This window comes from Homalodisca vitripennis, unplaced genomic scaffold (assembly GCF_021130785.1).
Source record: "Homalodisca vitripennis isolate AUS2020 unplaced genomic scaffold, UT_GWSS_2.1 ScUCBcl_218;HRSCAF=1675, whole genome shotgun sequence".
In the NCBI taxonomy this organism is placed as follows: domain Eukaryota; kingdom Metazoa; phylum Arthropoda; class Insecta; order Hemiptera; family Cicadellidae; genus Homalodisca; species Homalodisca vitripennis.
The window spans coordinates 57115-74479 of NW_025776340.1; the positions used below are offsets into that span (position 1 = coordinate 57115).

Consider the following 17365-nt stretch of genomic DNA (forward strand, 5'->3'; position numbering starts at 1 on the left):
ATATTTGAGAAATTGAGCAGGATAAAGGCCTTACCATCAAGAAAATCAGCTTAATAAATAAGTAACTATGAATTCACATAATAAAGAAAAATCTTCGTCTACAATTTCTTTACTCCATCAAGATATAAACTGAAAAAGAGTAAGTTTTCCCAATAAAGATAGAATTTCCAAAAGAAACTGCTTATGGAACTACACTCAAAAATTTTAAATGTGGCCAAGACGTAGAGAGTAGTCCATTTCCAAAACCAGCTTTCCGTCAAAAAAATCGAAATTGAGATAATGGTTGCCATGGTAACTTTAGTGAATTTGCTACCGTTTTGAAATATTTTCAAGTTGCAAAACCTGCTAAAACAGCAAGAAAATTGGATTTAAAAATTGATTTCATTTCCAAAACCTGTTATTTACACTCAAGCTTCAATATCAAAACCTGTTATTTATTCATCCATCTTTTTCCAAAGCCTGTTATATATCAATAAATGTAAATGGCGTCAAAGTAAAACATTTCCAAAACCAGCTATTTTGTTCACTCATATGATTAGGCGCATTTCAAAATGAAGTTTTTGCACTCTTATAAAATAATTATTTGAGTTTTACTTATGAAATATTTTATTACAAGTGTTGGCAATACTGCAGAAACAAAATATTTAACGTATGTTTCTACCAGCTGTGCTTTAATTTTGCCGCCAACATCAAGATCTATAACAGCGTTTGTTGTTTGTTGTGGTTAAGTTGAAAATTATATTGTTCTCAATTATTTAGTTTGTTTTTTAAGTTTGATCTAATGGAATCTGAGGATACAGTCTTAGATAATCTACAAAATAGTAGGCCTACTGATATTGTGGAAAATGTTCAAACGACAACGCCTAAACTAGCAAGGAAAAGGAAAAGGTACCCCGACGATTGGCAGAAGAACGTTGCAAAGAAAGCAAGGTTAGTTCTGTAAACATTATATTTATTAGTTTTTTTCTACCGGTAACAAAACTGATTTTTATTTAGGCCTACAACCCTTGTAGCTATAATGCATTTCGAAACATTATTAAAGTTAATAAGTAGGCCTAACTATTGTTTTATGGATTTCTTTTATGTACAAAATAAATGCACAACATGCCAATTCATAGTCTGAACACTTCAAAGGATTTTTTTGTTTTGTTTTTGTTTTGTTTTTTCTAATCCATATGTACTGGAATCTAACCATAATCTACAGTATTTGGATAATTTCTGTTTACTAGCCAAACTGATATGAGTTGGTCGTTTGTTAGCCTAGATGGAACCAGATGGAACCTAACATAAACTGTAGGTCCCGTAAGTTTCCATTGGCTGTTGGGCTATTAATTAACAGTCCTCTCTAAGGTTAATGTCGACCTTAGTTAGTAACAAGACTACAAGATCGCGCTACACTCATTCTACACTCACCCTTCATCTCATATTCGCCTGTCTTGAAGTCGGCGTCTTAAGCCAATAATAATAACCTAATAATTGGTTTTGTTGTTTCAGACATTTACCAAAAGGATTCCCCGAGTTACCCAGATGCAAAAATGGAGGAACTAGCATGTTTAGATGCAATGAACTATCACTACAGGATGCACGGAGAATTCATCAAAAGTACTTTATAAAGATGCAAATTTGGATACGAAGAAAAATTTTATCCTGCGGCATGTATCAATCTCATCTGCCAAAAAAAGAGGTAAGCCCAATGATGCAGGCAGCTCTCGTGAACGGCTGGTAAGCACTTCATACTTCCTACCCAAACAACGTGAAGGAGAGATCGAGCAACTAAGGGTCTGCAGAACTGCATTTTTGGGAATAATACAAGAAGGGCGTGATCGCTTACAAAGGTTATATAAAAATATCTGCAAACAGGTGAGGTTCCCCAAGAAACACGAGGAGGTGCCCGTCAAGTTGACAAGTTCCAAAAAAAAGGGAAGCTGTAATAGACTTTATAAAAACATTCCAGCCGATTCAGAATCATTAATCAAGGGGGGAAATTAAAATACGTCAATATCTACCAAGTGAACTATCAGTAAAATAAATGTGGGAGATATATACAGCTAGGGGAAAAGATGAAAATATTTGTGTTGAATATGAATTTTTTAGGAATGTTTTCAATGAAAATTTTAATATTAGTTTTCATGCCCCGTATAGTGACAAATTCTCTACTTGCACTAGTCTTGAGAATAAGCTGAACTTAGAACGCAACAAAGAAGAAAGAGACAATCTAAAGCTGCAACTTCTTGCTCACAAAAGAAGAGCTGATACATTTTTTAAAGCATTGCAAGAAAAGAAAGAAAATGTGTTAATCTTAAGTTATGACTGCCAAAAAAATTTAGTTCTTCTTAAAATACCAGATTAGGAAGCATATTATCGACGCCAGATGTATTTGTACAATTTCACAATTGTTGAAGGAGATTCAAAAGCCAATTTAAATAAGGAAAACACTTTTGCTTATGTATGGTGTGAAAATGAATATGCTAAGGGATCAGTTCAAATTGCTTCTGCCCTGAACCATAGACTATGTTCTACAGATATGAATGGGATCACATCTGTCCATCTCTTTTCCGACGGTTGTGGTGGCCTAAATAAAATTAGCACTATAATATTCATGCTGTCTGACTGGTTATTAAATACAGCTCCACAACACGTCAAAGAAGTCGTTCTCTTGTTTCCCATCGTTGGCCATTCGTTTATCCCACCTGACAGGGTTTTCGGAATCCTTGAGCGACAGTTCAAAAGTAATAGTGTTATTGAAAATCCTGATAAATATCTTGAAATGTTCCGGAAGGTTAAAACAGTTATTCAACTTGGAGAAGACTGTGAGGTTATTGATTGGAAACAGTCTTCAGATGAAGTTTTGAAGAGGACGACTGACTGGCATTTTCAATTCCAAAAGTCAAAAAAGATTGTTTTTAGAAGAAACAAAACGTTGACAACCGTTTTGGTTCGAGGAGAACCTTTTTATAATTTTGAAAGTGGGAAGGGCAAAACTCTATGCAGAAGAGGAAAAACTTTGAAGAATATACGATCAGAAATGGTGAGCAAAGGAATTACTGTAAAAATTGCCAAACTTGATGATGTGAAACGACTTCTAGAACTTCATTTTGGAGAAGAATGGAGCCAAAACGAACTTTTGCAATACTATTCAAATGTATTTGTTCGGCAAGCCAACTTAAATACCGGTACACCTATTGAGCATGAAGATATGACTTCGATTTAATGGAGGATGAAGATGAAGTGGTTGCATAGAAACCTTTTTACATTGATGTTGTGGACAGTAAAGTGAAATTTTCATGATGTTGTTGGTTAAAGTTCTTTTTAATTACTTTTTATTTTTATATTGTCGTTAAGTCTTCACAACCATGACAGGGCACTATTAAAATAAAATCATCAAGTCTTTTGTACTTATTATAAATATGAATAAAATTACAATTTGTCACAGGTAATTTATTTATTAGGAAGTCGCCCCACTCACACTAATACACACACGACACATATACTAGTTAATGTATTGTTCTACTTAAAATATTTAAATCAATTTGGTTAAGATTGTTGTTTCAGCATGGCGTACTTATATTCATTGGTTTATTATATGTTTACATGATAATAGTTAATAATTTTAATATAATTAAAATTACTCATGACAGTAGTAATGATTTATTAAATTAGATTGCAATATAAATGTGAATCACTACCATAAATAAATCGCACAGTCTTCCATACTTTACTTGTTTTATATTATTCCCTATTAAATTATTGCAGATGAAAGTATTGTAAAATCGCAGTGATTCAGTTTTCAAGTTTTTTTTTTAATTCGTATTTTGCGATTCTCTTGAATTTCAAATTAGGGGTCGTTACGAGTGTATTAGTTTCTGTCTTAGTAGTGTATGTGTGTGCGCGTTTGCAAACTTGTAACTAGAAATTAACTTTATATATAATATATATATAAGTAGATATGAATATGCCGATTCTAGCTCACTTTTGGGACAGACAGTAAATCAATAGAAATTCCTGTTTAAAGGACAATAAACGAATCTGTAAAATCAAACAGTAACTCACGAATGAAAAATTACCGAATCTATAGCTGTCTAGCCAAATCAATCTATTTGAAATGTCTGCTACGAATAAACGAAAAATCTTCTATTCTACAAAATTGACGGTAACACAGTCCTTATCTTTAATAGTCTTCTTTCCAGTAACAACCAAGTGTAATTTATCATGTTTATTCAATTCTTTAATCTTTTTTTCATCCAAAACAGTCAAAAATCTGTTCGGTAAGTGTACTTTATAATCTTCCAATTCGGCAATTATTGTAAACCCGAATTTATCTTTCATTTTCTCCAGATTCAAAATTTTGTATTTCTTATTTTCTTCTAATTCATTCAACTTCTTATATTCTTTGAACTTTAAATCACCAACCTCATTTAATTCCTTTAGTAGCTCCATTTAAATAAGAGAAATTTTAACTACCAATTTTTTCTAAATTCCAATTTTATAGTGAATTTTCGAGAAATATCATTCAAATTATCAACTTTTTAAGGTACATACAAACTGGTACTAGAGTTTTTTTTAAAAATCCTGAAAAATCTACCGAAATATCTCTAATTATTGCGAAGTTTTAGCTTAAAAGTTGATAATTTGAACGATATTTCTCGAAAATTCACTATAAAACTGGAATTTAGAAAAAATTGGTAGTTAAAATTTCTCTTATTTAAATGGAGCGCAAAAAGATAGCATGCCCCTACTGCAAAAAAGATGTTTTTGAACATCATTACACCAGGCATTATAGCTCAAAAATTCATTTAAAAAACAAACAACTTTACGAAAGTGTTCTGAATTATTTGAGGAATTGGGCTAAAGAAAATCAAATTATCGATCATGAAAAGATGTACAATATAGAAAAATTGCGTGAATTAAAGAAAAGCTTTAAGGAAGATAAAAAAGATCTCAATCTATTTAATGATGAAAAATTCAATCAATCGCTGAAAAATTGTCCATTGAAACAAACGATAAAACTAAGTCTGAAATGATCGAAGAAATTGACAAAACTCTTAACGAAAAACCTAAAAATATCATTGATGTAGAAGTTTTATCCTCAATACACGGTCTTTTCAAGCAATACATTTTAACAAACTTGAACGACAATTTCATGTCAATTTACAAATATCTTTCAATTATGCGGCCAGAAATTAAAAGTTTAATCGAGAAATTTCAAGAAAATGTTAAAAATATGAAAGGATATCTCTCTTTGGAATGTGAATACGAAAGAACTTTAGTGAACGGTGAACCACAAACTTGCCCAATGTACTTTACTATAAAAGCAGATGAAATCTTTGACGTAAACGACTTTATTACTAAGCAATTTAATAAATTAACACATCGAGAACAGACAAATCATCCAAATAGAGGTTCTGGATGGACATTTAAAAGCTGCATACAACTAGTTTTGAGCATTAATAAACACGAAATGATGAACGCAGGATCATATATCGATTTACCAAAGAAAATCAAAGATAAGAAAGCTTGTATAAATATAAAAAATAAAGATGATTTCTGTTTTGTTTATTCTATCCGATGTGCTATTGGAAAACCCGAAAAGAATGCTGACAGACCAAAGCAATACGAGAAATTTGTAAATGACGAGATATTTTCGGGCTTTGAGTATCCAATGTCTTTAAAAGATATACAATTATTTGAGAAACGCAGCTCCAATTCCAAGTACAAATATCCAAAAATATCTATAAATATCTATACTTATGACGAAAAACTCAACATTGTTCCACTACAAATTTCCGAAGTTTATAATGCCGAGTTAGAAATCGATTTATTGTATGTTAAACAAGAAGACAAATCTCATTTTGTTTTGATAACCGATTTAAGTAGATTAGTGAGTTCTCAAACATCCAAACATGGACATAAAAATTTTCTATGTAGAAGATGTTTAAGCCATTTCTACAAATCTGGAGATTTAACAGATCATTTAGAAATTTGCAAGCAACATGAAGTTTGTAAGCCAATTATGCCGTTTTCAGGTCTAACAACTAAATTTACTAATTATCAAAAGAAGTTTAGCCATCCGTACGTTATTTATATGGATTTTGAGAGTATATTAGAAAACATTCCAACATGCAAGAACAATCCACAAAGATCGACTACAACCAAGATTCAGAAGCACATTCCTTATGGTTTTACTCTATATTTAGTGTCGAATGTGACCAATCGCATGTACAAACCTATATATGTTATAGAGCAAAAAATTAAGGGGGTTCGGTATCCAAAAAATGAAATTTTTATAAATTTTCGTGTTTTAATATTTTATTATTCTGTGACTAATTCCTGACATTTTAATGCAAAAACTATTAAAATCCGATGATGGGAACTATTTTTATTTTTATTTTGAAAAATATACTACATGCCAACAATTTAGTGTTTCCATTTCAACTGAAGTATTTGTTATAGTAACACAGTTGTATTCTTCCAAACTATGATTTAGATTTATGGGTTGGTACACCTGCCTTGTCTACTAACAAAAAATACAGCTGTCTATAACTGTCTTCAGTTACAATAAACCAATTTTGTGTTTGTAAACAAAACAAGTTCTGTTTGGTGGATTGTAGTTACTGTTATTTTGATTGTAGAACGCATTTGATTTCTAAAATGCCTAGAGGTAATAGAATTTTTAAAAAGAGAAAAATTGAGTTTTACAAAAAGAAAGTAGTTGTAGAGTGTGAAAGCAGTGGTAGTGGTGTTGTTTTGGAAGAAACTGTGGAAGATAGGTTAGTTGAGAGTGAAACTGAGCCTAGTCCTACGCCGAATAATGAGGACACAGATGATGTTGTTAGTGCTTCAAAAGTGAAACTAGGTAATATCAGTCAAAAGGAAGAGTTGGAGGATCCTGATAACCCTAGTTATGCAGCTGGATGTCATTAATATTATAATAAAGGTCAGTGAATTCACTTATTTGATGTGTGTTGCCTTTAGCTGCGATTTCCCGAAAATTAACTTTTTTATCACTTATGTACCTTTTTCTCAAGATCCACTGATCAGATTAACATTAAAAAAATACACATGTACTTAAGACCAGTACACACATTTAGAGCGGAAGACATTATAAAAATCTATTTTAAATTTTTATTAAAAAAATTATAATTATAAATTATTTTACAAAAAATTAATACATTTTTTATTTACAACAAATTAGATAAAAACTTCTTTTTTTTAACTTTGTTCCGCTCTAAATGTTAACAAAGGTCTAAATAGTAGTGTCCTAAAGTTTGATGATGATAGCTTTAAAGGTTTCTGAGAAAAAGGTACATAAAATTGGCCAAATTAACATGGGAAGGATAGGGCATACCGAACCGCCTTAATGAAAACATTCTACATGTATACATGTGAGATACTCTAAATTTATTGGTGATGTAAGTCTTCTTCACCCTGGCATGTTTTACAAAAATCCTAATGAGCCATTATGTTTTCAATTCCGCCGTAGTAGGTTGTTCAACTGCGAAATTTTGCGTACTGTAAAATTATTTTTATTTTTTTGTGCTCAAAGACACTGTTTGACTCTTTAACCTGAAGATTCGTCGCACTGATCTTTTAATTTAAATTTTGCGAAGGTCGATAAGGAAACAGAAATATCTCCCAATAACCATCAAGCTTTTTTTGGCATTCAATCTTGTAAAATATGTCATGATACTAACACAATAGAATATATATTACTTTATGTTAATGCATGTTTCGTGCTCAAAAGGAGCGCCTATTTCATGCATTTAATGCATAACAACTGTTTCTCTTTTACCTTATTTTTGACCATTTCATTGTATTTGACAAATCATTTAAGACTATTGCTCGTATATTTATTTATTACTCTTTTTATATATGGTATAATGAAGAATGGTTTATATTGTGGTGTGTATTGTTGTTATCGGACTAACATATAAGAGAATATTGCATATCGATAAACATATGGAAAATTTAAAATAATAGAAATAAGGATTTCGAAGATCGTCCACCTCAAAGTTGCAAACACCTCTGCCAAGTAGAACACTTGTGATTTACAATGATTATTGTATCTCCAGGGACTATCGAGTGTATACATATTCTACATACATACAAGGCAACGACGTGTCGTTTTCTTGCGCTTCCAATCGTTGAGTGTCTAGGTCAACTACTTGCCGAACCTAAAAAAAATACATTATATTATACAAAAGGCACGATGATGTAATATATATTGTATAACACGAGTATATAATAATATTGTACTATAATCAATTATTGCCATTCCTTAATTTTCAAAAGAAAGTTATGGTTATATATTTAAAGTGAATTGCAAAAGCTGTTATTATATACATCTCAATATTTTCAGTTTATTAACACCACCTGTGAAAAACAATATTATTTGTAAAAGCATAATAAATAACGACACTATTTGTAATCACTTCCCTGAGTAGGAAAATAGTGAATGCACTCAACAGCTATTTAGATAGCAGTCTGATAATTAGATTTACAAAGTGCTTTTACAGAAAAAGTGTTTTAGCATAAACAATCTCTTGTTTCAGTATTTCTTCATGCAAAGTAATGTGTTTATATTTCTGCAAAGAATAGGTTATTCTTTAAACTACTGATAATTAATATGTTAATAACATGTTTTCACTTACAACATTCACAAAACACTGTGCAAGCTATCTAGGAAATTATCATATAATAAATACAAATATATATATTTCTTACAAGTGTAAAAATAATTAAAATAACTGAAGAGTAGTGTTTGCATTTTGAATTACATACAATAATGCGGGATGAAAAAAATTGTTATCACTAATAGGTTCCACTAAAAAGGAAACTGGATTTTTATGGATACGTGTCTTCGTTCAGTGATACTAATCATCCATAAAAGTAACAATCGAGATCTGAGATCTGAACTCTTCCTCAGCTGAATGACTTACATAAGAGATATCTGCAATCTATACTAAAATAAACAAATCATATCAGAGACACAGTATGGTTTTAAGAAATTCAACAAGGTGAACTATTGGTATACGAGGCCATAAAAACTCTTAAAAACGGTCCACTCCTATTTACTTTTGGCCTCTGGTCAGTTCAATGTGATTTGTCGGTGAGTTTAAACCTATTGTGACCTGTTTTCTGTAGCATGAACTTGACACGCAACACCTAGTTCTGATTCCTGACGTGTCAAAACGTTCGATTATCTTAACCTCTAGTTATGTGTCAAGTTACGTATTTCCCTTAGGAGGTCATCAAATTGCAGATCTTTAAATGTTGTTTTACTGATTTTTGTATCACTGATCGATTCCAAATGCCCTAAAACAGTCATGATTCCCTTACAATCCTTTCATTGTCAAAAAAAAATGTCAAAACACAGAATTACGAGATATGTGATAACATACCTGCATTTGTATTGATAAATTTCGTATAAAGATAAAGTAGAAAACTATAAATTTATATGACTGGTGAGGTATAACAAAATCAGCCATTTTCACAGTATTGTGACATGGCCCAGTACAAATACGATGAAATTTGAAACGTTTGATGAGTGATCTTAAATTTCCATCTTTCTCTTCGATTACCAGGTGTCTGTTATGACTTGATTGGTGTTCGCAAGACCTTTTTGGTTTTCCAAAAAAAAGTACGTTTTCAATTCGCACTAAAAGGCGTGTTAACCTATATGGTTAATTACATACACTTTACATTTAAACATTTTTACATTATTTAAGTAACATTTTAATAATCCAAAGCTGTTTATAAAATGATTTGTGGTTAATTAAAAAATTTCACCAAACTGTGTTCGTGCTCATCACAATATGAATAACTCAGTATTATTTGTTGCGTTGAAGAGTTACTTGAGGAATTTCTGCTGCTTCACAGCAAACAACAGATAGATATATGTGAGAAATGCCGAGAATCTGCCAGAGACTCCCACATCGTGGAATGTGATGTCACCCATACCATATCGAAACGATAAAAACAATTTTACCCTTAGCCGACCACGGTAAAATACAATAAATATTTGAGTACTTGATCAAATAATTTAACTTAACTGAGTTATTTTGTTATATATTAGCTCGATACCTGTAATACATAGATTAAACACACACTTTAAGTGTACATGATACTCCCTATAAATATCATACAGTATTTCGGATCTTGTCCATCGTTTTATGATACTAAAATGAAATACTACAATTCTAGTAACGTAATCTAACCTGTTACTCAGGTATCCAAACCCTAATACATACGGTTATTCATACGAACAAAAGGGTAAAACTAAAAGTGTGGCAACATACTAAAATTATTTTACAAAAATATATGTTGGACATGTAGAGCTAAATATTGTCTACAGTCTGCTTCTGATGACAATTTCTAACTTTTCAACATAAAACATATAAGTTACTAGTTAATAGATATATCGTTAGTAGATTTTCAAATATTTTGACTATACTTTTCACTTAAGACTAAAATATAACTGAAAATGTCATTAAACAGTTTCATTATATTTTTGATGAATCCTTAAATATTGTTCAAATGCAAATTTCTTATATAAATGACGGGAATCAAATATTGGTTTGTGTATAAAAATAAGAAGAAAAGTGTTCTCGTGTTTAAATACAGTAGACTGAAATAAACTCGTGTTTTGTTAATAGGTTAATAATAAAACTAAATATTCATAAGTAGATGATGTTTAAGTTATTTGTACAAGTCAGAGATTTATAGCATCATTTAAATACGTGTAAAAACATAAATGTATTTTTATTTCAATTTTGAAAGAAATGTAGGCTACATATGGATTGTAAATTATATGGATTCGAAAAGTATTTTATAGAAAAATAAATCTTGCAAAAATACTTCTGTTAAATAAAAAACTACTACAATAGAAATGCATACCACTTCTAATCTAACACTCCATAGTTTAAATGTAACAAATCAAATATACTAATCTATGTGGCACAGAAAAAATATGAAGTATACTTGTGTAGTTGCAAGTAAATAATTCAAAAAAATTATCGAAGAACTCAAAAAAACTGTCGAAATATACATCAAAACATATAATTGTTTTGTAAGATAGCTATTATAGAGCAAACTATTGTGTACAGTCTGCATCTGCTGACAATTGTTAACTTGTTTGTGTGTAGAGAGGTTAGTGAAACTATTTTTTCAAGACATATCACTTCAGGTTTCTGTTAAAATTTACATTTTTAAATTTAGGTATACATTTAATTATTTTTAAACTAAGAGTAATACTTTTTCTGTCACACAACTGGTGCGCACAGAATTAAAAACCAAATTTTACACATATATATAATGTTATAGTCGAATGTATATTTTCAAGGAATCTTATTAAATTATGTACTTAATATTTTATTACTTAACTATATATTTTTTAACGTAATAGATTTAGAAATGCTACAAATATTTACCTCAGAATTTTCTCTTACTGAAAAATTTGATACTTTTAGGGGTCTTATCCAGCGACCAAAGAAGAACCAAAGAATGTTCTTCTTTGGTCGCTGGTCTTATCGCACATTACTAGTTTACAGTACCATAATAAATTAGAAATGCACTACTTCTATTTTACGGAGTAACTTTGTTTGTAGGTTATATAAACACATCACAATGAAATTGCAGAAAAAAGATGTTGGATAAAAATAGAGAAAGCAAATCCCAAACAAGACAGTCAACATACAAGCACACCAGACCAGTGCCAGTGAAATCATTCCATTTCCACGATGCTCTTTTACATGCTACACAAGGTACTATAAAGCAAATTATTTTGTAACGTAACATAGCTTAGCTTTCCTTGTTCCTGTTTTGTATCATGAGAGTGGGATACTATGGTTAGGTGTCTAATAATCTGTGACATATTCACCACTGTCTAATAGTGTAGTTAGTGTAGTATGATTAGTGAGTCTGATTTAGTAGTTAATTACAGTATTCATTCTAAATTTAAAAATCCCAAACGTTTCAAGATAAGTTGGAACATAATCTGAGAAAATAAGGAGCAGCAGTTACAAACTATGATTTACATTACAATAAAATTTTAATGAGATTTCTTTAGGATTTTTAATCTAAGCCAAACAGTCAATTCAAGGAGTCTGAGCGTGAAAATTTGAACTTACATTGTTAATCTCAAGCTAAATTTAAAAATCCAAAACGTTTCAAGATAAGTTGGAACATAATCTGAGAAAATAAGGAGCAGCAGTTACAAACTATGATTTACATTACAATAAAATTTTAATGAGATTTCTTTAGGATTTTTAATCTAAGCCAAACAGTCAATTCAAGGAGTCTGAGCGTGAAAATTTGAACTTACATTGTTAATCTCAAGCTGAAAATTTTGACGTTATAGATGTACTTTGTAACTCAATAAAGGTTTAAAAATTTATTGATAATATTTGTTTCGTTGCATAAAATTATAAGCCATCATGGAAGCATATAGCCTAACGAATTACCACAAAATAGTGAGCTTACACATCACAGTTCACCAAAACATCATCTTGTTCAACTAAGTATTTATACGATTCTAATAGTGTTTAACAACATTTCTACCCCTGGTATATTGATTTATATGGGTTTAAAAACAAAAAAATATTTCTAATATTTATAACTAATTTATATATTCAATTAATAGCAAAAAATATACTAATGTAAATTATTTTGGTACTTTTAAGTTTTATGATGCGTTAAATCTGATATTTTAGTTAAAAGAGCATGCTAGCCTTCACAGTACGTATATAAAATGCTCAAAATATTGTACATATATTAAATCATAAAATAATTCGGTATCAGTTTTTGTAACTTTGATCATTTATAGAATGAAGTTTTAATATATATGTATATGTTTATACAGCAACCAATATAAGTTCAATCATTGCTCGTAAAATACGTAATACCTTCTCTGTGCTCTACGAGCTTTCGGATCCCAAAAGGGTCAAAGACAAAACTCTGATTTTCAAAATGCGGTACTTTGGCAAGGTAATGTTATTCTTTAGGATGTGGATGGCAAAAATTAAACAATAACAAAAGCAATATTCAGAATATGTTTTAATTTAATCCTGCTTTTACCCTCAAAATATTTATAGGAAAAACAGCGCATATACACGAATTTTGAGCAAATATTTAAAAAAAAAGTATATTTTTTATGGCCAAAACATAAGGAACTGATATTATTTTATTTAAAATCCATAGCATTATGTAAGTACACATTGAACATTTAATACCCTAGTGCTAAGATCTACACTATGTCTCTTTCTTAGAATTTATACAACTATAACCTAAGCTGTCAATTTCTTAATTAACAGCAACTATTCCTAGTTACCACGAAAACACAATTTTAAAATCTAATACTTTCGAAAAATTGTTCAGTAGAGTGGAATTCTGAATAGTTTTACTTCAAGTTATTACGGACAATGTTAGCAGCGTTAATGTTCGGTCTTCTTCCGTGTGACCCTGACACCACGGCTGAGCCCTTGTGTCTTTGACGGCAAGATTCTGCAGATGGATAAGTCAAAACATCACATTTTTCATTGAATATAACTTAGATGTAGTGTTGTATGTATGGCTGTAGATGCTCTCTGAATATTGATGTTGAAAATTAGGCCTTGAGTTTAGATTGTAGCATCTCAATAATTTGACTTATTACCTATAGAACAGCAGAAGTACTGTAACTTACTTATTTTACTGTACATTTAGCTATAGTTAATTACTGTAAGGGCTCCATCCTCTACACTACATACTTTTCAGTTATAATCGCGTTTGAAACAGTACAGTTGTAAATAGATTAATAAATTAAAAATATAACTAATCTCTCTTGACACCAGTCTATGAATGTGTGTGCGTTGTTTACAATTCAAAATTTAAATGTATTTCCTCAGTAATTAATTTTGGTTTTTTTCATAAGATGATTAGAGTTGCGTTGTTATGAGACCAACATCATTTACTTCCTTGTAGTGTGCCTTTTCTTTCTTTTTATACATATTCTATTACGTGATCTAAAGAACAATATTGATGATTGTCGGACTTTAATACAATAACGTTAAGAATATCTTTGTTTAATTTTGCTAAAGAAATGAAACGAGTTTTAGTCATCACTTACATTAGCCTGTGCATGAAGTTTATGAATCAGTCTTTCCAACTTTAAGGCAATTTCCTATTTTATTTGATGGTGAGTCCTTACTCTTGTTTAAATTACACATATACCCTATTCTTACGCAGAAAAGATTGAATTTTTAACACAACTACATGCAAATTATTCTAAAAGAATATAAAATAATAAAAGCAGTGCCGCTTCTAACCTGAAAAAATATCTCGCCCTACCTTAAAAGGTAAATTATTACCCTCATAACAAGTCCACATACATGGTTGTCATTATAGATGAAACACCAAAGATTTAAAAATTTATGATAGCTTGTTATCATTTTCCTAATGAAACCACTTTGGGAAGTGTCAGTGTACTTTGTTTCCGATAAAATTATCGAATTTATCAATATTTTATAAAAACCAATATTTAAGCTGTTTTATTATTATGTAGACTAATGATAGTTTCTATAACTCATGCCAATTTAAAGAGAATAAATATAAAATTATACATACACAACAAGGGCTACAATCGGGGAAACAAATAAAATATTTTTATTTACCATTTGGAGAGGTACCAAGCGGACCTTCAGGTTATTTTGCAGAGACTCAGATTTGAAGATTTAGTGAGAATTCCAGATTTCAGTTGACGAGTGGGTTAACTTTCACTAACTGTTAAACTGTTGTAACCTCTCACTGGGAGACAGCAATGCACATATAAGTCCATGTCATATTGAGCCACTACAACAACATTTCGAAAATGTAAAAATTGATTTTTATACAAAAGACGCCTGTATGCTTTGTTAAAAAAAACGTCGTTCCACCCTTGACAATCTGACTGATTTACGTCTCCGAAATAGGTTACTGCACATTTTGTATTACACTGTTTCTTGATTTGCTAGAAGCGACAAATTATTATGTTAGAAACACGTTATTAAATGAATATAAACATAACACATAATAAAGCCAGCTGGTGTAAAATGTTTCAATTAAATCTCTGTGGCATAGCTGACATAGAATAAATAAATAGTATTGACGCAAAATTGTATATCCATCAACGCTTGGAAATTATTAAAAACATGTTCTTAAATACTATTTAATCCAAGAGGATCTTTTTCTTCAACTTAATTAATGAGCTTGCTCCGTGTTTACTTAAAATTATAATCTACTGCAGTTTTCATTAGTTTACGATATGTTGGTATTTTATCGATCCATGTTAAAGTCAAACTCTGTTGATTTTTTTATGATTTTCAGAATACATTTCCGATGATGTTTATTTATCTTGGTGGAAATTGACAAAATCTTGCCCTGTCCTTTCAATTAAACATTTAGCACATATACGAAATGAAACATAATTTAATTAATTTTGTATATATGACATCAATAGAATTAGAGCGTATGTAAACAAGTACGGGATAAGTTAGTCCAACGTGGTTGCTTCTGAGTTCTCCTGAAAAATGCCAAACTTTACCAGTTTTACTATCGTGTTTTGACATGGACCACATCCAATTCTTTTATTGCTTGTTTATGTATATACAAGGTGCGAGTACATTACACCACTTGTCGAATAGAAGGCCTCGCTAAGGTTACATGCTAATTTTTAAGCATATATCTCATTTCATTATCGTCATGCGTTCATATAGGCAGATCATGCAGAAAAGTAAACTTAACATCCTCTCAGAAAACATAAACAATATGTTTCATGCTACTAAGTGCCTCAATGGCGCTCAACTGAATTCCACGGTTGAATATGCACAATCGTATAATTTAATTTTGTTTATGTAGAAAGGGATTATCATGCAAATTTTAAGATCATGTGTGAGGGGGGTATTACATGGTAGAAGTGTGACGATCAGCCCAAGGACTGGCCCTAGTACCATAGAATGCCCTAACCTGAGTGCGCATAACAGTTTCACTGCAGCCATTGTTGTTGGTTCTAGTAACAGTGGTGAATGCACGGCAGTTGTTTTAAGCACAGGGAGTCCCAATCCCGGTGTAAATTGGTTATTTAATATTTAACAATATAATAGATCTAATATAAATTTACTTCAAGGCATATTTTCCGGGAGATAGTTTCAATAACCAATAATAAACGAGAGTTACATGCAACCAGTAAAAAAGAAAGTTTTTTTATAACAAAATCAAGCTTTTCGAGCAAACATGTTGTTTAGCTTAACGATTACACATTTGTTTGTTCTGTTTTACTGTGTTAGGAACATACTATTTTACTATATACACATTATCTTAGAAATTAGAGCCAAAGAGGGTGGATTTTGACAATAATCCCAGCTTGGACAGGTTGGTATACAGCTTAGATTGGTCATTTTGCAAAAAACTATTGTCAGTGTCGAGTCAAATTATAATTCTTCAGCAAAAACTAAAAAAAACATGTTCTAATTATGGAAAATATTTATTTCATTTTACTCTAGCATACGACTGGCATTACCTATTTGTTTAATACAACTTTCTGTAATGGTTTTATATACTTATTCTGCTGTAAAAATCTATACAAAATTAGAGAAATAAGTTTTTTTGGTGTAAATGTTTAAAATGTTGTTGCTGATAATTTCTATAACTAACTTACGCCATACGAATAGTATATTTCTTAACCAACAATAATTATTCCTTGTTACCATGAAAACACAATTTCAAAACCTAATATCTTTGAAAAATGTTTGGTTTAGAGGCATCATGAGTAATTTTCCTTCAATATGAAACGTACAAAGTTAGCAGAGTTCAGTCTTCTTCCGAATTATGACCCGAACACCACGGCTGAACCTGTGTCGCTTTGACTGGAATATTCTGCAAATAGGTAAGTCAAAACATCACATTTTTTCATTGAATAAAATTCACGTAGATGTTGTATTATATGTATGGCTGTATTTGCTGTCTGAATTTTGGTGTTAAACAATTAATCCTTGAGTTTATATTGTAGCAACTCATGACTTTGACTTATTTACCTGTAGAACAGCAGAAGTACTATAACCTACTTATTTTATTTTTATATTTGCTGTATGTAATTACTGTATGGACTCCGGCCACTACTTCATTTACAAGTACATTATTATCACTACCGCTGAGGCAATAAATTTGATTAAATATTTGCATAAATTAAAAACTCAACATATAATATAATAACTTCAATGAAGTTATACACGCGATTGTTTTGCAATGATCACGATCAAAATTTAAGTCTATTTCCTCAGACGTACTTCATTTAGGCTTTTTATACTGCAAGAAAGTGTGTATAGTATAGTAGACACAACAAACGAAAAGAAATACT

The 17365-nt window shown here is 30.7% G+C and overlaps 1 long non-coding RNA gene across 1 annotated transcript; it reads right to left on the reverse strand.

Annotated features, from left to right (window-relative positions):
* Positions 1-7833: 7833 nt before the first annotated feature.
* Positions 7834-15025, reverse strand: LOC124370477. Its single transcript, XR_006923184.1, has 2 exons — positions 14646-15025; positions 7834-8171 (listed from the first exon to the last, which is right to left on the reverse strand). It is a non-coding gene; the product is annotated as an uncharacterized LOC124370477 (long non-coding RNA).
* Positions 15026-17365: the final 2340 nt, after the last annotated feature.